This window comes from Phalacrocorax aristotelis, chromosome 1, assembly GCF_949628215.1.
Source record: "Phalacrocorax aristotelis chromosome 1, bGulAri2.1, whole genome shotgun sequence".
NCBI classification, from domain to species: domain Eukaryota; kingdom Metazoa; phylum Chordata; class Aves; order Suliformes; family Phalacrocoracidae; genus Phalacrocorax; species Phalacrocorax aristotelis.
In genome coordinates, this window is record NC_134276.1 from 39,772,908 (window position 1) to 39,799,218 (window position 26,311).

Consider the following 26,311-nt stretch of genomic DNA (forward strand, 5'->3'; position numbering starts at 1 on the left):
TGTCACAGTACCCTACATAAACACCATTAAAGTCAGGTTTTCTTCCAGTTCTGCCTTCAATTGATTTTCATTAAGTCTCTAATGCCACAGAATCATAGAATGGTGGGGGTTGGAAGGGACCTCTGGAGATCATCTTGTCCAACCCCCCTGCTTGAGCAGGCACACCCAGAGCAGGGGGCACAGGAATGTGTCCAGGCGGATTTTGAATGTCTCCAGGGAAGGAGACTCCACAACCTCCCTGGGCAGCCTGTGCCACTGCTCTGGCACCCTCACAGGAAAGATTTTTCTCATATTGAGGTGGAACATCCTGTGTTCCAACTTGTACCCATTGCCCCTTGTCCTGTCATTGGGCACCACTGAAAAGAGTCCAGTCCCATCCTCTTGACACCCACCCTTTAGATATTTATAAGTATTGATGAAATCCCCCCTCAGTCTTCCCTTCTCCAGGCTGAACAAACCCAGCTCTCTCAGCCTTTCCTCATAAGGGAGATGCTCCAGTCCCCTGATCATCTTCGTAGCTCTCTGCTGGACTTTCCTAAAAAACCTGTAGCCATCCATGACAGCTTTCCAGTACTGTGAGCTATCCCACCATGTCTCTGTAATTGCAGCCCTGTGAGAGTACACAGACCTCTAGTTCCTCCCGTTTATTCCCCATGCTGCATGCACTGGTGTACAGGCATTTCAGAAAGGTACTTGAGCACACAGGTTTCCCTGGAACAGTGCACAAGAATCCACTGTAGCCATCTACAGCCTTGAGGTAGTTCGTCTCCTGACTGTCATCTTGTGAGGCTGCTAAGGCACCTTTGTCACTGCTCTGGTTGGCCTGGCTTATTCCCACGTTGGATGTGATGGCATTAGCATTGCTATTTTGCCCCCTAACCCCTGAGTCCCTCAGTTTAAAGCCCACCTCACCAAGTTGGCCAGCCTGCTGCCAAAGATTCCCTTGCCCCTTCCAGACAGGTGGAGTCCATCCCTCCCTAGCAGCCTATCATTGCTGAGGAATGTCCCATTGTTATAAAAGTGAAAACCCTCACATTGGCAGCAGCCACATAGCCAAGATTTGATTCTAATTTCTTTTGATTGTAGCAGGCTAAATGGAAAAACTAACAAGCAGAAATGTAGTGCTTCATAGTTTATTGTCAGCTGTAACAACTGGTGATATTTTCATGAAAATATGTGACGACTAATGGTAGAGGTGTTAGATCACTTCTCATCTACTAAGATTATCCAGACAGTAGAGCAATATTAGTGGTTATACTTTTGTTCAGCTTATTCCAAGGTGGTCTAGAGATGGCGTATTTTGTATAGATTCATACTTTCATTGTTTCTTGCAGTGCATTAGAAAATCAATTTCTTAGATTAATGTTGTTCCTGCACATTCTCTATTATTTCTGATATCAGCAGCTTTCAATAATATTGACAATTTGTGCTGTCACTGCTCAGTGCTACACATAATGAGGCCACTCCTGCTGAGAAAGACCTGGTATCAGAGAGATGCTTAATTCAAGCTATAAGCATTGGCATTTTATATAAGCACAACTGCTTGAACAAATAATTTTAGTGCCCAGAGAGTCAACGTAAGGCCAGAGAAAGCTCTGACCATTTAATGATTGCCAGTAATTTATTTGTTACAGGCAAACGAGACAGTTGTATGGTGTTAGAAATAGTTGTTATATCGTAGAAGATTACTAAGTCATTATGATATTTGGAAAAAAATATTTTAAAAGGAGATAATAATAGTGGAGTTCCTTCAGTCTAAAAGTGCAAAATATATTTGGGAAGGAAGAACAAGATGGTAAAGTAACCAGTTTATTGAACATAACAGCACATAGACATTTGCTGAGGGTGTGCAGTCCCAGTTTGTATGCTCGAGACAATAACAATGTTAGGTCAGGTGATAAGGTAAAGTAAGTAAGATATGTTTTAATATTTGAAATCAGGAAACAAAACATCGCTTGCATTATTGAAAGGAAGATCATGGAAATTTAGGAGTTCTTAGAGATACACAAATTACAAACAGGATTTTTTTGAGTGACAGTAACATCCCAGCTTCATTCCTTAGTGTCTTTTGTGTTTTGTAATAACATGGAAAAGTCCCATGTCTTGAAAACAATCTATTCTTTTCCTAAGGTGAAATAAAATTATCTTGGACCCAGCGCTGAAAAAAATGAATTGCTGTCTTTATAAATCCTTTGCAACAGAAATGCCTTTCTGTAAGGTGCAAGAAGCTTGCACCAGTTATTAACATTTGATTGCCCAGGCTTTGTGATTAAGGCTTTTGGCTTGTTAGCATTTATCTCTTCAAAGCACTTTATTCTTTTCAGAATCTAATCCACCCATTCTTGATCCGTGCTCAAACATGACTCAAATACCCCATTACCTGCGAGACTACTATGTCTTCCTGCCTCTGGAAGAAAGCTGACTGGAGATTTAGATTATTGGCATGCTTCTGACATTGTGGTCCACAATACCCACCCAATATTTCCTAAGAATTCTATAGGCTAAGGCATTCTACTCTGAATTCCCATGAAACAGAGGTGAAAAGAGATAACTTACTAGTTTATTTGCATGTAACTATTACTCCTAGCAGCTCACACATACAAGATTTAACAATAGTTAGTTTCTTATAATGAATGGCATCATTACTGGCAAAAAGAAAAAATAGGTTGGATTATATTAATCCTGTAGCAAATTACTACATTTTCTTTTATGTTATCCTATATTAAGGCAGTAATTCTTTTAGCATAGTTTCCTGTTGTGATTTAGCCCCAGCCAGCAACTCAGCCACACACAGCCGCTCGCACACTCCCCCACCGGCGGGATGGGAGAGAGGATCAGAAGGGTAAAAGTGAGAAAACTTGTGGGTTGAGATAAGAGCAGTTTAATAATGAAAATAAAAAAAAATGATAATAATAAAAACAACAACAATATAATAAAAAAGAAAACGACGAGAAAGGGACGAAACCCGAGGGGGGAGGAGGAATAAACAAGTAAAACAAATAGCATGTGATGCAGCCACTCACCACCCACTGACCCAACATCACCAGTCCCAGAGCCACAACCATCTCCCCTGCACACCAACTCCCCCAGTTAACATACTGGTCAAGATGTCACATGGTATGGAATGAACATCCCATTGGCCAGTCGGGGGTCAGCTGACTTGACTGTGGCCCCGCCCCTCCTGGCCTCTTGCCCATGTGGCAGAGCGCGGGAAGCTGGACTTCTACAGGTGCTACTTGGCAACACTGAGCCACTACTTAACAGCAACTACAACATCAATGTGTCATTGGCACTTTACCAGCTGCAGTGAAGAGAATTAACTCTATCCCAGACAAAACCAGCACATTCTCTACCCCTTATCCCATACCATTCATGTTATGCTCAGGTCCCATACCATCCAGTACAGCCTTACCAACCACCACACCCTTTCCCACCCTTTGACATAATACACAGATGTCATACCCTTAGTCTATGGACCACCCCTGTAAAATGTCTGTAAAATATCTACAGAAGTCCACAAAAATGTCCACTGAGTTCATTAAGTCCATGACTTAACATTTATCCTAACAGTCTTTCAGGGCAGGTGAGATGGTGTGTGTGGTGTTATCCTATCTATATTAAGGCAGTATTTTTTCCAGCATAGTTTCCCTTGGAACCAAAGTATTAAAAAGGTAAAACAAAATCACAGGAACCACATTAGATTTATTGATCCAGAAATCTTCACATGGATCTGCATACAGAAATGACCATCAATGAACAAATCTCCATCTCTTGTATGTGGGGACTGAGGGACTGTCATCTGAAGTACTGTGCCTCTCACGTTCAAACTTCCAGTGGATGCTCTCTGAGGACGTCAACCTGTTGCACAGCATGGTAAGAGTCAGCTATCACTCAGTACAATTCACAAAGGAACAAATCTGTTTGCATTTTCTTGCAGTGATTCTCAGATCAGATAATTATGACAACTGAGTCCAAGGATGACAAAAGCTTATATTTTGTTCCTTAACAAAGTGCCTGTTATAGGCATGGACACTGTTCTACTTTGAATAAGGAGCACATAACTGTAATGTGATCAAGTCTATGTGTGCCACCTTAAAAATGAAAGCTACTTACAGGTCAGGAAGAAGGACGATTAATATCTTGGGTCTTCCCTCCACCATTAAGTATATAATGGATCCTAGGAAGGATGCTTTCTTTAGTAAAATAAAACTTGTATTTTGCTAAAAACAATCATACTGAAAAATTAAAAAAAAAATCCCACTTGATTCAACTGTATATATATTTAACATATCCTGCCATCTGCACAAAACATTCGGCATTCTTATGAAATACAGAAAAGGTCACAGAAGGCCATTTCAATTAAATTGTAATTCTTGGCAAATTAGAGTTTTCTTTGACTCATATTCAGGTAGATAGAAACCTCAAAGTGGAAAGTATTTTTAAAGTAATTTTTTTTGGAAATTATGTGTATGCAGTGGTATGAAAATGAGCGGTTGGTTGATTTATCTTCACTTTCTGAGTTTTTTGAGATCCATGCCTTCCAATCTAAACACTTAGTCTGCTACATATGAGATGATTTGGGAACAGTAATGAATAGCCTACATAGGCAAAGACTATCCTGAATATTCTCTATTTACTTCTCATAAATTTATCACTGAACAACCTGCATAGAAGAAGAAATTACTATTTTTTTCTTTCCCTGGAATTTGGTTCAAACGTAGCCTCGGGTTTGGCATAGTCACTGAAGATGTCATATATCCTAATTTATAATAGGTAAAAAATTCAGATCTGTTTCTCCTACTCTCAATGGAATTCCATGTTGAGAATATAATTTAATTTTCCCTTTACAACCTTAGAAAAGGCAAAAATGCTGATCTACTAAAAAAGTCTAAGCTCTATGACTTTATTCTATTTTAGTGAAGGTAGTAACATTGTTGCTATCCCATATTTGAAATGAAAAAATTCTAAAAAATTAAAATGCATTAGAGCATGCTGAAAATTGGTTTTCCTCCAAGAATATGATTTTATTCCCAGTAGTTAAAATATAATTATCAAATAAAGCTGGGATTGTTGTTGCACTTGGGAATGATGTTTGCTATATTTTTATTATCTCTGTAATTTTCAAAATGTTAATGTATGCCTACATTTGCAGATCAAGTTTATTATGTTTAAGTTAATTATGTTTCCAGTTCAGATATTTTATTTTTGTTGGATTTTACTGTGATAGTTAATTATTCTATCACTTGATGTGAACTTGTTCCTTAGCACAGAGGGGGGTACATATTTATTCACAGAAACAGACTTTTACATCCTAAATTAGATAATAAAATCTTGCTACATTCTGACAGTATACATTACTACATTTTGCCTTAGTAATATGGCATTATCTCAGTAATATCATGCAAATACCAGAGATAAGAAATGGGGTTATAAAGCAGAAGAAAGAAGGAAAAAACAGCAGGATAGTGTGAAAGAATTTCAGACCCTATATTCTTCAGCAACTGTTTAATAATTGTCTTTTTAAAATTTAAAAATTGTCTGGACGATACAGATTATCACTAACTGCAAATACCAATGTAATAGTTGGCAGTACAGAATAATGCTAATTTTACTATCTTCAGCTTTCACTTTTTTTTTTTTTAAAACTGTTTTAACTCAATCATCCACACAAAAGCTTGTGTTGGGTTAATTTACATGTTGTGCAATTGCTTTCAGTAACAATGGTTAGTGAAGAAATTCTGACTTTGGACTTATTGTCATTACATTTGAGAGATGGAACAGTAAGAATATAAGTGTGGACTTTATGCAGTGACAGGTACACTTAATTTTTAAATAAATTAGTGGTATTGTAAATGAAAAAGATTCTGTGAATCATTATTTTTCAAATGCATTACTGAGCTATAGTTAGTACATGGATAGGACACATTTATATATTACTTAAATTTTATGTCATGGCATAATTGTCACACAAAAGTAACTTTAATTATGCCATTAAGAACTCAGATAAAAAATTAGTGTGGAGTCCTAGTTAAGAATAAATAAATAAATAAAATGGGCATTACCCAGTTTTTACAAACTGCATACCAACCATTCTCTGGTTTTAGTCCATCAGTCTGCCCAGTCTTTCCAGAAGAGTCATATAAGCTGACTCCTATGAATATCTTCTGCTCCCAAATCTCTAAACTCTCTAATACAGTTTTCAGGGATCAGAACCACTCCCCTCACTGCATGAACTAATATGTAAAGAGGATGATGAGGGGACTGGCTAAGTATGGAAGCAAAGGATTATGTATGGATATGAACACTGGCAGTAATATGCCAGAAAATCCCCCAACATCCTTTGAAACGTTTTCATTTTTGTTCAGCCTCTATTCACTCCTGCAAATCTATGTTTGTTGAATAGATAATGGAGCAACGGAAAATGGCTCCATGGCAGGTAAGAGAGGGTAAAGGCACTGGAGAGATGGCAGAGACACAAAGGCTTTTTGGAAGCAACTCACTAGAGTCCTACAAAATAAAATAACTTGGTTCTCTGTCAGTTCACAAGTTCTGTTGCCTAACTTTCACGTTTATCTTATTTTCAAGTATTATTCTGGAATAAATTATCCAGTTTGCTTTGATACAAACCCCAGGTGAAGTTATAAAGATTGCTTGTTCAGATACCCCTCCTCTTCAGCAATAAGAAGGAAGCTGTACCAGTTTTCTGCCTCTCTGTGATGAATCTACATGATTCCCTATACAAACTCAGCAAGACTTGCATCTCAAATCTCTCTCTGTGTAGGGGTATCTGCTGTCATCCACATCCCAAGAAACACATAGTTCCAGTATGTGCTACAAAATATGTCTCTGGGAGCTGAGGTTTAGTCATTCTGCACAATTCATAGAAGAAGTAGATCTATGACTTATGCCTGACTGCATTTTGCAATAAGAACTAAACAGAACTGGTGGAAACTCTTTCAGAAGTGAGCTGGAGGTGTTGCAACTCAAAGCTGATGACAGATACACCCCTCTAAGAAGACTGGGACAAGATCAATCTTATCACTGTGGGAGGGTAATACCTAACTATCCATCAGGAGGACTCTCTGGACTGAACAGAAATGTTTGTATCTGTAATAAACCAGCATGTGCCGGTTATCAGTTCCTTTCATCTCAATTATTTTTGCTCAAGATCCATTGCTGTAGTTCTTTACACAGAAAAGGAAATAAGTATTTGGTGAAAGTAACACAAGTGGCAGTGCAAAAATCATAATTTTTAATCCTGAAAACTGCTCTTGTTTTCTCAAGCATTGTTTAATTTACATATCAAAAAGTGCTTTTGAAAGATAAGATATATTCTAAGAGAAAAAAAATGTAACTTCTGTGAGATTGTAAAAATAGTATGTCAGCTACTAAGATGTTAACTGACAGGTAAAAACACGTTTAATCAGAACTAGGGAGAGATTGCCAGCTCATTCCTATGAATGAATCTATTTTGCAGACATTTTTAATGATTTTTCAAACAGAAAGTAGAAATATATAATATGGGTTTAGCATCCACTTATTAAATTCCATTGCACAAAAAATGTGAGGCTTTCCTATTACATAATTTTCATCATGAGCAGTGTGACATCTATACCTGAGGTCACAAGGTCTATTTTAGACATTTGTTTCACCATAAAATAAATTGTACCTAGTAATTGTCTGTTTCTCTCAATAGATTATAAAGAAAGATTGAATTACCTATTCATGAGTAAAAACAATTATTTTACGTTGAAAGAATCTTACACAGCATATCTGAACCTTCTAATAAAGTACGTCTTAGATACTCAGGAGTCTGTTTCCAACCAGGACTGTATTGTTGCAGACAGGGCTGAGACTCTGAGTTCTCCAAATTACAGGGAGGGGAAGGGAAGGGAAGGGAAGGGAAGGGAAGGGAAGGGAAGGGAAGGGAAGGGAAGGGAGGGGAGGAGATGGGAGGGGAGGGGAGGGGAGGGGAAGAGAAGAGAAGAGAAGAGAAGAGAAGAGAAGAGAAGAGAAGAGAAGAGAAGAGAAGAGAAGAGAAGAGAAGAGAAGAGAAGAGAAGAGAAGAGAAGAGAAGAGAAGAGAAGAGAAGAGAAGAGAAGAGAAGGAAAGGAAAGGAAAGGAAAGGAAAGGAAAGGAAAGGAAAGGAAAGGAAAGGAAAGGAAAGGAAAGGAAAGGAAAGGAAAGGAAAGGAAAGGAAAGGAAAGGAAAGGAAAGGAAAGGAAAGGAAAGGAAAGGAAAGGAAAGGAAAGGAAAGGAAAGGAAAGAAAAGAGAAAAGAAAAGAAAAGAAAAGAAAAGAAAAGAAAAGAAAAGAAAAGAAAAGAAAAGAAAAGAAAAGAAAAGAAAAGAAAAGAAAAGAAAAGAAAAGAAAAGAAAAGAAAAGAAAAGAAAAGAAAAGAAAAGAAAAGAAAAGAAAAGAAAAGAAAAGAAAAGAAAAGAAAAGAAAAGAAAAGAAAAGAGAAAAGAAAAGAGAAAAGAAAAGAAAAGAAAAGAAAAGAAAAGAAAAGAAAAGAAAAGAAAAGAAAAGAAAAGAAAAGAAAAGAAAAGAAAAGAAAAGAAAAGAAAAGAAAAGAAAAGAAAAGAAAAGAAAAGAAAAGAAAAGAAAAGAAAAGAAAAGAAAAGAAAAGAAAAGAAAAGAAAAGAAAAGAAAAGAAAAGAAAAGAAAAGAAAAGAAAAGAAAAGAAAAGAAAAGAGGGGGGGCAGGAAGAAGAAAAAAAATCCCGCCAAGTTAACCATCTTATGGTTAACCGTCTTATGGCTTCCTTGCAGTTCTGAAACAGCAGAGAAAAAAAATAAAGTATATTGACAGTTCCAACTAGGAAATTATCACATGCTCAGAAGTACCTACTTTTTGTTTTTTAAAGTCATTAGGAAAAAATAAAAATAATGTTCATTCACAGTTTCCTCATAAAAATTTATTACGAAAATAATTGTTAGATGTAATAATATTCTTACATTATCTTATCATAAAATGACTTACAAACATATTAAGTCCCTTTAATGGAAGGTAATAAGAAACACTGATAAAGCAATATGCACATTTTCTTAAAATTGTATATGTGCTTGCTATACTTAATGTATGACTTTAAGTTATGAAGTGTACTATAGAGTGCCATATAATTTGATAAATATAAAGAATTATGTACATGAAACTGCACACACAGTATAAGTAATTTCCCTGAGGAGTCTGGTGACATAATAATAAACTTCAAGAACTCAGCTCAAATGATTTGTTAATGTCACCAATAGCCCCAAATGGAATTACAGTTTCTTATGTACACTACAAGTGTATGCAATTTTTATAAATTAAAGTAAAAGAAATCATTATTTCTGATCAACACTACTAGTTTAAAAATAAATGTAAGCTATATTTTCTCCTTGCCATTCCCTCAAACTGCTCCCCTCAAACTGCTCTCCTTTCTCCTTTTCTCCTACAGTCAACATTTGTCACTTTCTCATTCCAGTTTCTTCTGCTTCTTTTCCCTCTATTCTCCATCCATACTTCTCAATCCTCCACAGCATACAATATTTTCAAAGAAATCCACTTATTGCCATGTATTTCCCTGGTGGAGGACATAAATCAATACCAGATTAATGTTATTCAGAGTATTCAGTGAGCTACTAATAAAACTATTGAATACTTACAAAAGAGATACATTTCTTTGCAGAAAGAAACACATTTAAGAATATTTTCTAGGGACCTACCTGGGATAATCCCCACCCAAGAAAAAATAATTTAGTAATTCTCTATGGTATTGCTTCCCTTCTATCAATTATTTCTTATATAAGGTATTGAAAATGAGAATAGCTTTCCCTTTTCTCTACCTCCCAGAATCTGCAGTTTAATGTTTCCTTCCCTAACAGAAAATCTGCCACTACCTTAGAGTTTTAAGAGAATAAGATCAGAATTCACTCTAAACAGGTTATTTTCACTCTCACAATCTGTAATACCAAGAAACACCACACCTAAAAGAATATCCACTCTTTGATTATTTGCTCTATGTTATGGAGTGAATATAGAATCATGGAATCATAGAATCATTAAGGTTGGAAAAGATCTCTAAGATCGTCAAGTACAACCATCAATCAATACCACCATGCCTCCTAAACCATGCCCCAAATTATATATTTCTGGATAATTCTGAAAGATATACTAAGCTGTTTTTGAAATGTAATGCTTGTTTGCTACTGAAATATTATTACTGCCTACAATATTTTATTATTGAAATTTCAACCATCTGTTGAAATCAAAATGTAATGTAGAATATCATCTGTGGCATATATACATTATAGTAACCTTCTAAAAGAATAAAACTGAAACATGAAAAACCCTTATGCACTATACCTAAACTCTTATTGTATGTATCACATAATAAGCATGTATGATGCATAGGTTCTCCTTACAGACCTTTTTCCTTAAATCTTCTAGAACTTACTAAGTCTCAGGTAAAATGTTCTGCTTTTTTAAACAGAAAAGCCAAAATCTATGTTTCATAGAATCATAGAATCATTAAGGTTGAAAAAGACCTCTAGGTTCATCAAGTCCAAATGTCAACCCAACACTACCATGCCTCCTAAACCATGCCCTGAAGTGCCATGTCTACATGTCTTTTGAACACCTCCAGGGATGGTCACTACACCACCTCTCTGGACAGCCTGTTCCAATGCATGACCACTGCTTCAGTGAAGAAACTTTTCCCAATATCCAATATAAACCTCCCCTGATGCAGCTTGAAGCCATTTCCTCTCATTCTATTGCTAGTAACTTGGGAGAGGAGACCAACACCCACCTCACTACAACCTCCTTTAAAGAAGTTGCAGACAGCAATAACGTCTCCCCTCAGCCTCCTCTTCTCCAGGCTAAACAACACCAGTTCCCTCAACTTCTCCTCATAAGACCTGCTCTCCAGACCCTTCACCAGCTCTGTTGCCCACTCTGGACATGCTCCGGCACCTCAATGTCCCTCATGTAGTGAGGGGCCCAAAACTGCACACAGTATTCAAGGTGTGGCCTCACCAGTGCCAAGTACAGGGGCACAATCACTTCCCTACTCCTGCTGACCACACTACTCCTGATAAAGGCAGGATGCTGTTGGCCTTCTTGGCCACCTGGGCACACTTCTGGCTCATGTTCAGCCGGCTGTCAACCAGCACCCCCAGGTCCTTCTCTGCCGGGCAGCTTTCCAGGCACTCTTCCCAAATCCTGTAGCATTGCATGGGGTTGTTGTGACCACAGTGCAGGACCCAGCACTTGGCCTTGTTAAACCTCATACAGTTGACCTCGGCTCATTGATTCAGCCTGTCCGGATCCCCCCGTAGATCCTTCCTAACCTCAAGCAGATCAAAACTCCCACCCAACTTGGTGTCATATGCAAACTTACTGAGGGTTCACTCAATCCCCTCATCAACATAATTGACAAAGATATTAAACAAGACTGGGCACAACACTGAGCCCTGGGGAACCCTGCTCATGACCGGCCACCAACTGGATTTGTCTCCATTCACCACAACTCTCTGGGTTTGGCCATGCAAACAGGTTTTTACCCGGCAAAGAGCACATCCGTCCAAGCCATGAGCCACCAGCTTCTCTAGGAGGAATTTGTGGGAGACAGTGTCAAAGGCTTAGCTAAAGTCCAGGTAGACAACATCCACAGCCTTTCACTCACCCACTAAGTGGGTCACCTTGTCATAGAAGGAGACCAGGTTGGTCAGGCAGGACCTGCCTTTCATGAGGCCATGCGGGATGGGCCTGATCATCTGGTTGTCCTGCACATGCATGGTGAGCTCACTGGAGATGTATCACTCCCTAACTTTCCCTGGCACTGAGGTCAGGCTGACAGCCCTGTAGTTCCGCAGATCCTCCTTCCAGCCCTTTTTGTAGATGAATGTTACATCAGCAAGCCTCCAGTCATCTGGAACCTCCCTTTTTAACCGGGACTGCTGGTAAATGATGGAGAGTGGCAAGCAAATTCAAACGAATACATACTGAGTACCATATGCAGTTCTTCAGCTTTCAACCAAGATGTAGTAGAGCTAGAGACTGTAAAATAACCCACCTGAGAATATCTGTTAGATGGAGTTTCTGACTTATGAAATGATACTAAAATGCCTAGGGCTGATCAGTTTGGGAAGAAGATGACCAAGAGGAGGCAGGACTGAAGTTTAGGGTATCATGAAGAAAGAGGTTAAGATGAGTATAAAGCTATTATTCACCAAACCTTGCAGTGCTAGACCTCTGAAGACATTTGATGGAAGAAGGACAAATAAATTTAAAACACACAGAACAAATTTCTTTTCTTATGGAGCAGGTAGTAGTGAACTTCTGGAACTTTCTTTACCACAGGAATTTTTGGTGCTAGACAACATCATCAGGCTCAGAAAGGGATTAAACAAAGACATGGACAATAGGTTCCTAAACAGAGAGACAGAGGTCTGCCCTCTAATATCCATACTACAACAGCTGTGAATGCTCAGGGGAAGAACTGCAGAAAATGGCCAGATTCATATGCTCTACCTAAGCAGTCTCATCTACTCCAGCCATCATAAACAGAAAGTTAGTGTGGATGGTTTCTTTGTCTGATCCAGGCATAGATGAGCAGGACGTGTTTTACGTTTCTATGTAGTGTCTTGAAGCAATTTTTCTCATTTTTGCCAATATACATGAAAAATTCAAAAGCAACTTAAAATACAACCTTACCATTCCCACTTAAGAAAATGTAGGAAGAAAAACAGAGGCTATGGCTACTATGGAAGAGACTTTTTTTTTTCTTTCAGTTTAGACAGGGAAGATTGGCCAGATCAATAACAAATAGTGGCAGGTAAAGTCCAGCTTAGCTGAAATAGTCCTATACTGGAGAGTATCAGAAAACCATATAATGAAAAGCTCTGACTGAGCTCTGACTAAGAATCTTTATTAGGTGTCAATTGCAAATCTTAAACTGCCTGGGAATGCTACATATTTTCAGTTGTTAGTGAGGTGATTTATCCTGGACAAAAATTATTTCATTCTTTATTTTATTTTCAGAGATCTTTGAACTATTACTTATTTTCAAGACAGTTCAAGATATATCTCTGGAATTAAAACCTAAAGTTGTCATTATTATTGGCCAAAAAAAAGTTTTAAGGTATAGAACATGACATTCTAATGTAGGAAACTCTAACCAAATGTCTGTTAATTCAAGACCAGACCCTTTAAAAGATTTGTGGGTATTATAAGCATTCTTAAAAATCCAGCAGTTTTTTATAGGGTTTTCAACATTATCAAAACTCTATTTAACAAATCACAAAAGAATATGACTGTCTCTGTCTCACACTGAATTAAAAAAAAAGGCCGTCTTAAATTAATATCACAAAGAAAAAAAATGTATGTATGGTTAATTGAAGTATTTAAAAATAAAGGAATACAGATAGATGTTAAAGAAAAAATCAAAAATCACACTGAAAATATTGTCATCTAAGATTGTAAATGAAGATCTAAGCTGAACCTCTTAAAAGAATAGTTTCCAAGAAATCCATTTCAGTCTACACCACAATACTGAAGAAGACTAGTGTAACAAATAAAACACACAGAAAGCGAAAAAAATTGCTTAGTTATTCTAGATAATCAAAATCAGAATTGTTCTGGAAACTGGTTATACGTGCTTTTCTAGTTATAGAAATTACAGAGAATTTACATTTTATATAACCTCCATTATATACTAAAATACACAGTCAAAAATATAATACATTTTAATAAATTGTGCTTGTAAATCTGCCATGACTTTTCAAATATCATGGAGACTGGCTTAGCAGCTACATCAGCCAGTTCCCTCAGGACTCTGAGATGCAACTCATCAGGTCCCATAGACTTGTGTATGTCCAGGTTCTTCAGGTGATCATAATCTGATCTTCCCTTACAGTAGGAGGGGCTTTATCCCCCTGATCTCCATCATGTGGTCCATCAACTCAGGAGGGGTGAGGAGAGAGGTTACCAGTGAAGACTGAGGCAAAAACATTGTTTATTACCTCAGCGTTCTCCTCATCTGTTGATACTGGGCCACCATTCTTGTTCATGAGGGGGGTGCACTTTCTTTGACTGTCCTTTTCTAGTTGATGTACTTGTAGAAGCCTTTCTCATTATTCTTTGCATTCCTTGCCAAATTCAGCTCCAGCCACGCCTTGGACCTCATGACTCCATCCCTACACAACCGGGCAGTTTCCCTGTACCCTTCCTGTGATACCTGTCCCTGCTTCCACTGCCTGTGCAGTTCCCTCTTGCTCTTTAGTTTGACCAGAAAACTAACTATATGACAACATGCTTTTGTTTAACTGCTTTTCAGTCTATTTCTTCAAAATAATACAACCCTAAAATTACAGATAACTGTACAACACCAAACATCAAAGGATGAATCATTTATATGATATAAAAAGATATTTTATTTAAGATATGAAAAGTGTTTCTCATTCAATCTATTATTAGTTTTGAGCAAATTATTGTAAGTGGACTTCATTTTATGTAAATTGATAATATTGTCACCTTTAAGTCTGGTTATTTAAGAAAACAAACAACTGGATTGAAATAAAATATTAAGTACAGAAAAATAACTCTAAAGCTAACATATCTGACAAAATATTGTATGCTACCTAGTGCAGAAGAACTAATAAAATGCTGTGAACTTAAATATTACTTTTTGACAATCAGCTTTTTTTCAAATCATGATAAAACATAGCAAGAAATTGTAGATAATTCAATATTTTTTTTTTTTCGGTTTTGTACTAATGTAATTTACTTGAATGAACACACTTTCAATACTCAACTTTTTTTAAAAAAAGTCTTACAGCAAAAATTAATTTATTAATTTATTAATAAACAGAATCATATTTATTTATGCATTTAGTTGTTATATACTTCTAGATTAAGGTGGAGCAAAGTCCAGGAATGGTGTACATATTTCTTTTTGTGAGAAAATAGTATCTTTTTAACTTTGAAACAGATGTAATTCTTCCAAGTAGCTTCACAGCCCAGTGCAGTCTCACAAAGATTATGTTTTTCTAGTGTTTACCTATTCTGGTCTGCTGGAAACCTTTTTCATGGACTATTGGCACTTAGAAATTTTTACTGTAGCTATGACTAGAAGTGCAGCTAAATGCTTTTTTTTCCGCTTCTCATTCAGTTGCTCAGAATATGAAAAGGCATTTTCCATCTTCTACTTCTGTTTTAAATGTTTTGACTGTAAAATTCACCAGAGAGTATCTTCTTCAATATTCACTTCATCTTCTTGAGTGCTAGTGTTTGCTTTGGGAGCTCTACATTATTGGATTGTATGGTATATCTTCACAGGTATATATCTCCCTATCTCACCAGCATATTTACATCTGAAGAGTCCATGCATGAACTATTCTACCTAAAGGCACATATAACATTCACCCCAACTGTTTTTTTAGGTCTAAATAGAGGAATCTAGTTCAGGGATGCACAGTCCTAAGCACACTCTTTTTTTTTTTTTTTTTGTAATCTGTTATCTGTTTTGACAGCTAGATGAGACCATCCTGAAGAAGAAAAAATGGACCTTCAGAGTATAAAGTTTTGTATTTTTAAGTCAGCACTTGAATAATACCCTGACCAAGGAGAAAGAAGGTCAGATGTAAAGGACTTAGTTTAATCAAGCTACAGTTTTATTAATTAAACTCCTTTGGGAAAGATCTAAAATTATTTTGTAAAATACAGGGCACTATTTCACCTAAAATCATTCCACCTGGGAAAGTGCTGACATCAGTTCCCTTTTCTCTGCTGCTGGTCTCTGGCCGTTCTCCCATTAAACCAGCAAATAAGAAAGGGAGAGATTGCTTCTCTCCCCTTATCCCCCAGTTTTTGATATATAGGTTTAATAATCTCTAAAATCAATGTCCTACCATATTCCATCCTCCAGCGGAACTTCAAATTATGAGATTTTTATTAAATCTGAGTCATTTTGTGTATCTTGCAAAGCAATTCACAGGGCTGCTAAAATGATAAATCTAGGCAGCCCAATCCACTGATGGACAAATTTTATTTTTTATTATAAATGTTTTTATATATAAATTTATATGTACAAATGTTTACGAACACACACAACTATGTAAATTAAACAATAATACAGAGTCCCAACTGACAAGATACTACCATTGACCAATGATACTTCCATTGACCAGATATCTTTGGACTATCAGGAGAGTGGAGGTCATATATTCCAAATCTGAGGATGCAGATATTTTAAGTTCAAGCTATTTGCAATTTGTTCTCAGTTTCCTTGTCTGATTGTCTTATAAGGTTTCCTGTTCCTTATACGAGGCTGGTAACTTCTGTTCATGTCTCTTGAATGACTGGGTGTGAAATACGGCAGTATGTTTGTGCAGTGTTTTTTGTTGGTTTGTTGGTTGATTTACTTTTTTTTTCTTTAATTGAAAAAGAACGTGCTTATTTGGACAAAGTAAGAGTTGATATGTTAATAAAAATAGTATGAACATTAATAATATTGTAATCAAATTTGGTAACATCAAAGAGTAGAATCTTTGTTCATTTAAAATTTTTGGGTTTTTTATTCTTCTGAAAAGAGAAAATCACATGTAATTTGATTATATTTAGTTGCCTGGAAATTCAGTCAGATTTCATTTAAATGCTGTTTTATATATAATTTCTATGGTATTATTCTTCCTGCAGGAATATGTAACATGCATTGAATTTAAAATTTTTTTAAATATAAGTAGTTTCTAAAATTCTTTTGATTCATACATTTGTGCTTATACATTAGAGCCAACAGAAGATTAATCGATGCAATATATTAAGTCATGTCAACTTAGAAACTCCTGACCTACTCAGCATGGATAGGGAAGGTGGAAGAAATCACTATGCCTAAAGCACTTTGAGAAGTGAATCAATCTTCTCAAATCCCAAAGTAGACTAGCACAGTCACTATGTCTAACCAGAAAATTGATACTATGCAAAGATGAAATGAGTGTGTGATTGACAGGAAGGGGTTTATACAGCTTCTCAAATGTCCTCAAGAAGCAAAGGCTAATATGCAGAATATTTTTAAGACTGTTTTTCCCAAATGCTAGCAGGGGAAGGGAAATCCATACAAGCACCAATACCCTCGCTGCCATTCTAAACAGAATCATGATTCCATCCGCTATAGATGCCTCAATGCCAGATAATATTTCATCATGGAGGAGCACTAGCTATTATGTAGTACATGTTCTGATTTGAAAAACCTGCTTTAAGTGCCTGTTTACTGCTGACTTTTGTGAGACTCATCACAGAATGAGTTCTTAAGGAGTAATAGTGAGAGAAGGAAATGTTAACACCACAAACTTTGTAGATAAATATGATCCCGTTTTATAACCATTTGTGCACTTTTCAAATTTTGGATATGAAAACTGAATGTGTAAGTATCAGTTGAGGGTGGCGATAACAGTTATTTGGACATTCAGAGAAAATCCTGGAACCTTATTAATAAATATAGCGTTTTAATGAGAATGACCAGTTAAAATATTTTTTTTATTAACATTTCTTGGGTCAAGGACAGAATGTCAGAGTTATTTTTGTTACTGTCTTTTCTCACTGTTTAGGCCTGAACATCACCATCAAAAACAATTATTTTAGTCTCTGGGCTGTGAAGTATTCTCAGGTAAAATAGTGTGCCTATCTGCCTCTGACATTCCAGGCAAAGAATATATTTCATTTTCCCATGACTAAAGCAAACCCCAATCTTTGTAGTACAGAACAGTTTAGTACCCTATCTGACATTACAATGTGTCCAAGAAACCCAGCATACTTTCTAGCATGAATTCAGAAGTTAAAACTGCATCTTTCTTCAGCAGCGACAGATACTTTGTGCATACTGAGCTGTAGTAATCACATGATATTTGAATAGTTAGTATACGGAACCATTTATCTCATTGCAGCAGAGATAATAATGGGGGCCATACCAAGGAATACTATGATGATTTTCTTCTTGTAAACTGAAAACTTTAAAACCTAAAAATTACATTAATATAGATGGTGTTTGTTAGGTTGGTATTACATTATTAAGAGCCACAGAAACTAAATATTTTCTTCAAGTTGTTTAATGAGTCAGGACAGAATTTAAGCACATGTTGTCCTAGACTGGAGCCACTTTGCTTTTCTCTATAATGACTGGAAGATGGCAAGCAGTTCCACTGAAAGTGGCTGATATGCATTGTAAAATTTTTGGTAGAAGCTTAAATGAATTTTTCTCTCTGGATAAATTTACCATGGTTATTAATTATCAGTCTTTTACATACAGTACTTATAGCTGTGAGATCTGAGGATATTTGCAAGACCTTGTGTCCTGGTTTTGTCTGGGATAGAGTTAACTTTCTTCATTGCATCGGCCTGTGTTTTGGATTTGTGCTGAAAACAGTACTGATAATGTGGAGGTGTTTTAGTTTTTGCTAAGTAGTGTTTACACTAGTCAAGGACTTTTCCAGCATCCCACCCTCTGCCAGGCACACAAGAAACTGGAAGGGGACACAGCCGGGACAGCTGACCCAAACTGACCAATGGGATATTCCATACCATATGACGTCATACTCAGTATATAAAGCTGGGAGAAGAAGAAGGAAGTGGGGGATGTTTGGAGTGATGGCGTTTGTCTTCCCAAGTAACCGTTACATGTGACGGAGCCCTGCTTTCCTGGAGATGGCTGAACACCTGCCTGCCCATGGGAAGGAGTGAGTGAATTCCTTGTTTTGCTTTGCTTGTGTGCACAGCTTTTGCTTTACCTGTTAAACTGTTTTTATCTCAACCCACGAATTTTCTCACATTTACTCTTCCGATTCTCTCCCCCTTCCCACAGGGGTGGGGGGAGTGAGCAAGTGGCTGCGTGGTGCTTAGTTGCTGACTGGGGCTAAACCACAACACCTTGTCTGTAAGTAAAAGCAGTATCTTATATAAAGCCTAATAGTATGGCTAGAAAGTAGCAGCTAAGACTTCAGGAAGGCAAGATATTCTTCAGGACTATGTAAATATGTAAAGTTCCTAAGGCCTACAAAAATATATTCGCCTTTATGTACAAACTTTCTTCTGAATACTCTAACTGGCTTCAGTTTTAAACTTTATGATCAGTTTTGCAGAATCCAGTAACACCTATTGCACCTCTTGAACTATTTAATGTCCCATACAGACTGTGCTTTTACTTATTTCTAATAACAGAATGTATTCTGCACAATCTTGTTACTACTGGTTGCTGCGTCATATTAGCTAGGATTCTTCACTGCATATATGAAGTATCACTCAATTTCATGATAAGGAATACAGCTTTCTGGTTTTTGTTTTTCTTTTGCTGTTGTTGTTGGTTTTTTTTGTTTTACCTTTGTTTTCAATTTGCTAATAATTGTGATTAGGTCCAAAATCTCACCTGATCTACCATTTAAAAATGAAATGTTGTGGATTTCTGTCCTTGAAAGAAGGATTTACAATGCATATACAGTTCTAAACATCTGCATTTTAAAATAACTAAAACAGTTTACCAAGTTATATTATTATTTAGATATTTTTAAAGTAATTGTAAACATAAGACTACTGAGATGCTTGAGTTTTCCTTTTGTTTATTTATTTTGGCTTGTTCGGGTTTATTCCTTTTTCTTCTCTGTCTGTTTGACCACTTTGGAATTCTCAGCGCAATATTATACAGACACATTTGAACTCAGTGGCTCTTTCTGAAACTCCTACAGACAAATTCAGACCTGAATGCAACTCTCTGGGCATGGGATGCATAACTTAGCAATCAGATTTTGTATTTGCTACAGCATGACCTTCACATCTGTGTGCATAGATTTTGTTCTATTTTGCACATATTTTAATACCTAACAGTAGATACTTGTATTAATTTAATACTGAAATCTATGTAACCATCTCTGTTTTTATTTTTATGCATATAAAAGATTATTTACTATAAGTATTTTTATGTTCAATAATCAAAATCATAGATATTTTTCTAACATACATGAGATTTTGTATGAGTGTTTATTGTCAGTTAGTATTGACCAGAGTTGTCCTTACCTTACATGGGTATATTTTCATGGGTTTTCTTTTCAAGTACAGTAGTATGTGCAGTTTAAACATTTTTGTGTGGATTGTTTTATTTTTTATTTTTTATTTTTTATTCTTATTTTCCTCTTTTCACCTGAAAGAATCTCCACCAGATACAATTGATTTTAGGATGACAAAGTGCAACTTGTAATATATCTTACTTAAATTAAACTTAAACCCAAGATTCACAAGAAGTAAGTGAGGATAGAACAGAGACTAAAGTCTTAATCTACAAAGCAGAGATCTGACTCACTTGACATGCAGTATCCTACTTGGATGTCAACAGATGGTTTCAAACTGTAGAAAAGGTTGAATTTCTTTGACATTTGAAGCACAGTGGTCTCTAACATCTGCTATCCCCTGATGTGTGCTTGACAGCTCATTTCAGCAAGGGATGCACACCATCGTATAGGCCTTTTTTTCCACTTGTACAGCTGGGAATAACCTGGTCCACAAAGCATAATACCTTTTAAAGTCTTTGGATACACCATCATATTTTCTAGACTTTTTCAATTGTTTCAGCAGCTTTTGACATTTATAATTAGAGGTCTAATCTGCCATAGAAAAAAAAATATTTGTATCCGATATAGCATGTTCTTTTCCATTGTTTGAAAATAGTTGAACTAAATGCTGATATTCTTATATAAATCTCAATCATTTACAGTCAATTTGCTTTAGCAGTAATACTGATAAAAGTAAATAATTCTGACAGAAAATATTTTTAATATACCTTGTATTGAGCTATGTTTTTAATTCTATCCTATCATTGCTTTTAATTTCTTTCTTTTCTTCTTTTCATAAAATAAAACTGAGATTCCAAGTGAAAGGGGATACATAGAAGTGTTCGATATCGTGTCAAAGTAGCAAATAAAACTTGTTAAAATATGTATTTCAAATGTGAACATTTCTTTTTAAGTGTAAGGAAAAACCAATGAAATTACTTAAGATATCTTTAATAAGATTGTGGTAGATTGAATTAATTATTTTGCTCCCTTCTTCCTTTTCCTTGCCAAAATAAAAGGTCTCTTTCCCCAGGGGGAGTTGGGTCACTGAGTTGAGATAAATGGCAGAACAGTACTATGTATTCATGAATTTCTGCAAGAAATATATCCCAATTGTGAGACCTCCAATTTCTTTGTTAAATGAAGAGAGCCTTCCTCCATGTAGGGTGTTACTTGGTGGTTGCCTTCAGCTGATATGACTGCTCTGCCATCTCCTGTCATGTCCACTTACTGAATGAACTGAAAATTCTCCATGGTGGATGGAAAGTGATGGTTTTTATTTCACTTTTTTTCCATCCAAAAAAGAATAAAGGAAGTTGGAAAAGTGAAGATTAGCAGATGTTAATTTTCACTACTACCCTGACGTGCAGTATCACCAAATTCCTTTCATCAGCTTCCTTGTTCTGAAGAATAATTGTTATTCAGATTGACTAAATTAACAGATTTTAATGACCACTTTTATTTATAATTCTCAGTGTTCCTCCTCTAAAATGGTAGGTGACTTTTTACAGAAGAAGCTGAACAGACACAGCTGACATAGGAACCCTACCAGGTGGAGAAAAATTTCTCAATTTTTTAGATATAAATGTCTTCCTTACAAAAGCATCAAGCCTTTAAAAATAATTCCAGAGTCTCTTTGTTCGACTCAAATCAACACATAGCACACTAAACTTATTTACAGTGCACAAGGGGGATTCCTGAACTGGGGGAACCTCAGGAAGAGCTGAGAGAACTGCCAGGAGCCTGCAGCTCACTCAACAGTGGCTGAGGAGACCTGGGTATGGCCAGGAATAAAGGCTGCCAAGACCCCACATGTATGAAAGAAGCCCCTGGGGAGTGCTAGTGACGAGAGCTGGCAAACAGGGCATGACGTGTCAGCAAGGGCATGGTGGGACAGTTTGCATGGCAGTTCACACGAAGGGCATGCAGGAAGGGCACTGAAGCTCTGCAGGCTCTGCCAGGGGGAAATGGTATCCACCCAGCAGAAAGCCATGGCCTCTCTGAGCTCTGAACCCACCACGACTGATGCAGCTTCTCAGACAGAGCTCTGGCGGGAACACGCTGCCGCCCAGGTGTCAGGCTGCAGGGTGTGCCCTACTCTTACGGCAGTACCGGACAGCAGCAGTGAGCACACCTGTGGGACCTGCGCCCAGGTAGGGGAACTCCGATTAGTGACAGAGCTCCGGGAGGAGGTGAGTAGGTTGAGGAGTATCAGGGAGTGCAGGAGAGAGAGAGAGAGATGTTACTGGAATCGTACCACCCTACCTGCCCATAGACAGGCCTGTCAGGCAGGCAGGATGCATGATAGGCGAGGATTGCCGGTCTGCCCTCTGCCTGGCTGAACATGGTGATTTAAGGGATAGAGGTCAATGGTGACAATGTCCTGCCCAGCGCAGCAATCACATCTCCTCTGTGACTACCTCACCTTCCCAGGTGCCCTTCCATAATAGGTATGAAGCTCTGCAAGTGGAATCAAACAATAAAGAGGACAATATTTCATCTAGCTTGGAGGTGTCGCTGATGGTAATTTGGCTTAAGCCTTGCATCAAAGCTGCTTCTATAAAGAAAAAAAGATGGGTTATTGTCATAGGAGCCTCCCTTGTGAAGGGAATAGAAGGCCCATATGCAGTCCAGACCCACTTCTTAGGGAAGTCTGCCTCCCTGGGGCCCAGGTTAGAATAGAAGTCATAGAATCATTAAGTTTCGAAAAGACCTCTAGGATCATCAGGACACTACTATGTCTCCTAAACCACGCCCTGACGTGCCATGTCTTTTGAACACCTCCAGGGATGATCACTACACCACCTCTCTGGGCAGCCTGTTCCAATGCCTGACCACTGCTACAGTAAAGAAACTTTTCCCAATATCCAATCTAAACCTCCCCTGATGCAGCTTGAAGCCATTTCCTCTCATTCTATCACTGGTTACTTGGCAGAAGAGACCAACATCCACCTTAATACAACCTCCTTTCAGGTAATTGCAGAGAGTGATAAGATCTCCACTCAGCCTCCGCCTAAGGATAAAGATGTGAAAAGAACTCTAAGGTTAAAGATGTGAAGAGAAAACTTCTTACCCTGCTACAGCACTCAGATTATTATCCATTATTGATTTTTCAGGTAGGCAACAATGAAGTTGCAACAAAAAGTCTGAGGGCATTCAACAGAGACTTCAGGGCCTTGCAACAACTGGTTAAGGGATCAGGAGCACACATTACTTTCTCCTTTATCCTTCCAGTTGCAGGGAATGATGAGGGAAGAAACAGGAAGACCAGCAGATCAATACCTGGCTCTGAACCTGGTGACACTAGCAGAATTTAGGTTTTTTTGATCATGGGTCAGTTTACATGACAACAGGTCTCCTGGGTACATCTATCTCAAAGGAAGAAAAGGTTCTTTGCACAGGATGTACCAGGGCTCATTGAAAGAGCTTTAAACTATATTTGAAGGGGGAAAGGAATAAAACCAGGTTCTCTGGAGATAAGCCTGTGGGCAGCATTCCAAAGTTTGAGGGATGGTGTGGTAGTGTGGTCCTTTGGTCTGCCGTCTCAGTGGAGGTAGAGGATGGAGATCTATGTGGCAGCAAAGACACAAGGGTTACTGATGTGTAAGAATCTTTTGGGTAAGAATCGAGAGGAGGACAACAAGACAAATATCATGGTGGGAGTCTCTTATAGGCCACCCAACCAGGATGAACAGGCAGACAAAATATTCTATAAGCAGCTGCAAGAAGTCTCACACTAGCTAGCCTTTGTTCTCATGGAGAAATTTAACTTACCACGAGTCTGCTGGAAATAAAATAGAGCAGAGAGAACACAGTCTAGGAGGTTCCTGAAGTGTGTGGAGGATAACTTTCTAACACAGCTGGTGAGTGAGCCAACTGGGGAAGACACTCAACTGCACCTGCTGTTTGCAAACAGAGGACTTGTCGGTGATATGATAGTTGGAGTCTGTCTTGGGCATAATGATCATAAATGAGAAAGTTTTGAATCTTGCTGAAATCAGGAGGGGGGGTCAGCAGAACTGCTACCTTGGACTTCCAGGGGACAGAATTTGACCTATTTAGGAGACTGACAGGGTCCCCTGGGAGGCAGACCTGAATGAAAAAGGAGTCCAGGAAGGCTGGACATTCTTAAAGAATCAAATCATAGGTTAATAGAATCATTAAGGTTGGAAAAGACCTCTAGGTTCATCAAGTCCAAATGTCAACCCAACACTACCATGCCTCCTAAACCATGCCCTGAAGTGCCATGTCTACATGTCTTTTGAACACCTCCAGGGATGGTCACTACACCACCTCTCTGGACAGCCTGTTCCAATGCCTGACCACTGCTTCAGTGAAGAAACTTTTCCCAATATCCAATCTAAACCTCCCCTGATGCAGCTTGAAGTCATTTCCTCTCATTCTATTGCTAGTAACTTGGGAGAGGAGACCAACACCCACCTCACTACAACCTCCTTTAAAGAAGTTGCAGACAGCAATAACGTCTCCCCTCAGCCTCCTCTTCTCCAGGCTAAACAACACCAGTTCCCTCAACTTCTCCTCATAAGACCTGCTCTCCAGACCCTTCACCAGCTCTGTTGCCCACTCTGGACATGCTCCGGCACCTCAATGTCCCTCATGTAGTGAGGGGCCCAAAACTGCACACAGTATTCAAGGTGTGGCCTCACCAGTGCCAAGTACAGGGGCACAATCACTTCCCTACTCCTGCTGACCACACTACTCCTGATAAAGGCAGGATGCTGTTGGCCTTCTTGGCCACCTGGGCACACTTCTGGCTCATGTTCAGCTGGCTGTCAACTAGGTCCTTCTCTGCCGGGCAGCTTTCCAGGCACTCTTCCCAAATCCTGTAGCATTGCATGGGGTTGTTGTGACCACAGTGCAGGACCTGGCACTTGGCTGTGTTAATCTTCAGGGGACAGGAGCAGGCCATCCCCATGTATGAAAAGACAAGACAGCAGGGAAGAAGACCAACCCGGCTGAACAGAGAGCTTTGGCTGAAATTTGGGAAAAATTGAGATTTTATGACCTTTGGAAGAAGGGGCAGGCAACTCAGGAGGACTAGAAGCATGTCATGAAGTTATGGAGCAAGAAAATTAGAAGGGCCAAAGCCCAACTAGAACTTAATCTGGCTACTGTCATAAAAGACAAAAAAAAAAGTGTTTCTAGAAATCCTTTAGCAACAAAAGGAGGGCTACAGAGTATCTCTCTCTTTTATTGGATGCAGGTGGAATGAAATGTAGTGACAAAGGCTGAGGAAAAGATTGAGGTCCTTAATGCCTTCTTTGTCTCAGTCCATAATGGTAAGTCTAGTTGTCTTCTGGGCACCCACCCCCTGAGCTGGAAGACAGGAATGGGGAACAGAATGAAGCTCCCATATTGCAAGGGGAAATGGTTAGCCATCTGTTACATCTCTTAGACACACAGAAGTCTACGGGGCTGAATGGATGCACCTAAGGGTAGCGAGGCAGCTGGCGGAAGTGCTCACCAAAAAGCTTTGCACCATTTATCAGTTATCTCCCCAAGTTGCTCTTGGGGAGATTCCAACTGGACGCGAGAGGAAAATTTTTCACAGTGAGGGCAGTCAACCGTTGGAATAATCTCCCCAGGGAAGGGGTTGACTCGGCCATGTTGTACACCTTCAAGAGTCATCTGGACAGGGTGCTGGGCCATCTTGTCTAGACTGTGCTCTTCCTAGAAAGGTTGGACTAGATGATCCCTGAGGTCCCTTCCAACCTGAGATTCTGTGATTCTGTGATCAGCAGTGCTGGCTAATCAGGGAGGTCCCAGCTGACTCAAAGTTAGCAAACATGACGCCCATGTACAAGAAGGGCCACGAGGAGGATCTAGGAAACTACAGGCCTGTCAGTCTGACCTTGGTGATGGCAGGATGATGTAGTAGATCATCCTGAGTGCATTCACACAGAACATACAGGACAACCAGGAGATCAGGCCCAGTCAGCAAGGGTTTAGGAAAGGCAGGTCCTGCTGGACTAACCTCATCTCCTTCTGTGACAAGGTGACCTGCTTAGTAGATGAAGGAAAGTCTGTGGATGTTGTCTACCTTGACTTTAGTAAAGTCTTTGACACCATTTCCCACAGCATTCTCCTGGAGAAACTGGCTGCTTATAGATTGGACAGGTATACTCTTTGCTGGGTTAAATAGTATCTGGATTTGTGGTGACAGGAGTTCAATATAGTTGGCAGCCTGTCACAAGTGGTGCTCCCCAGGGCTTAGTA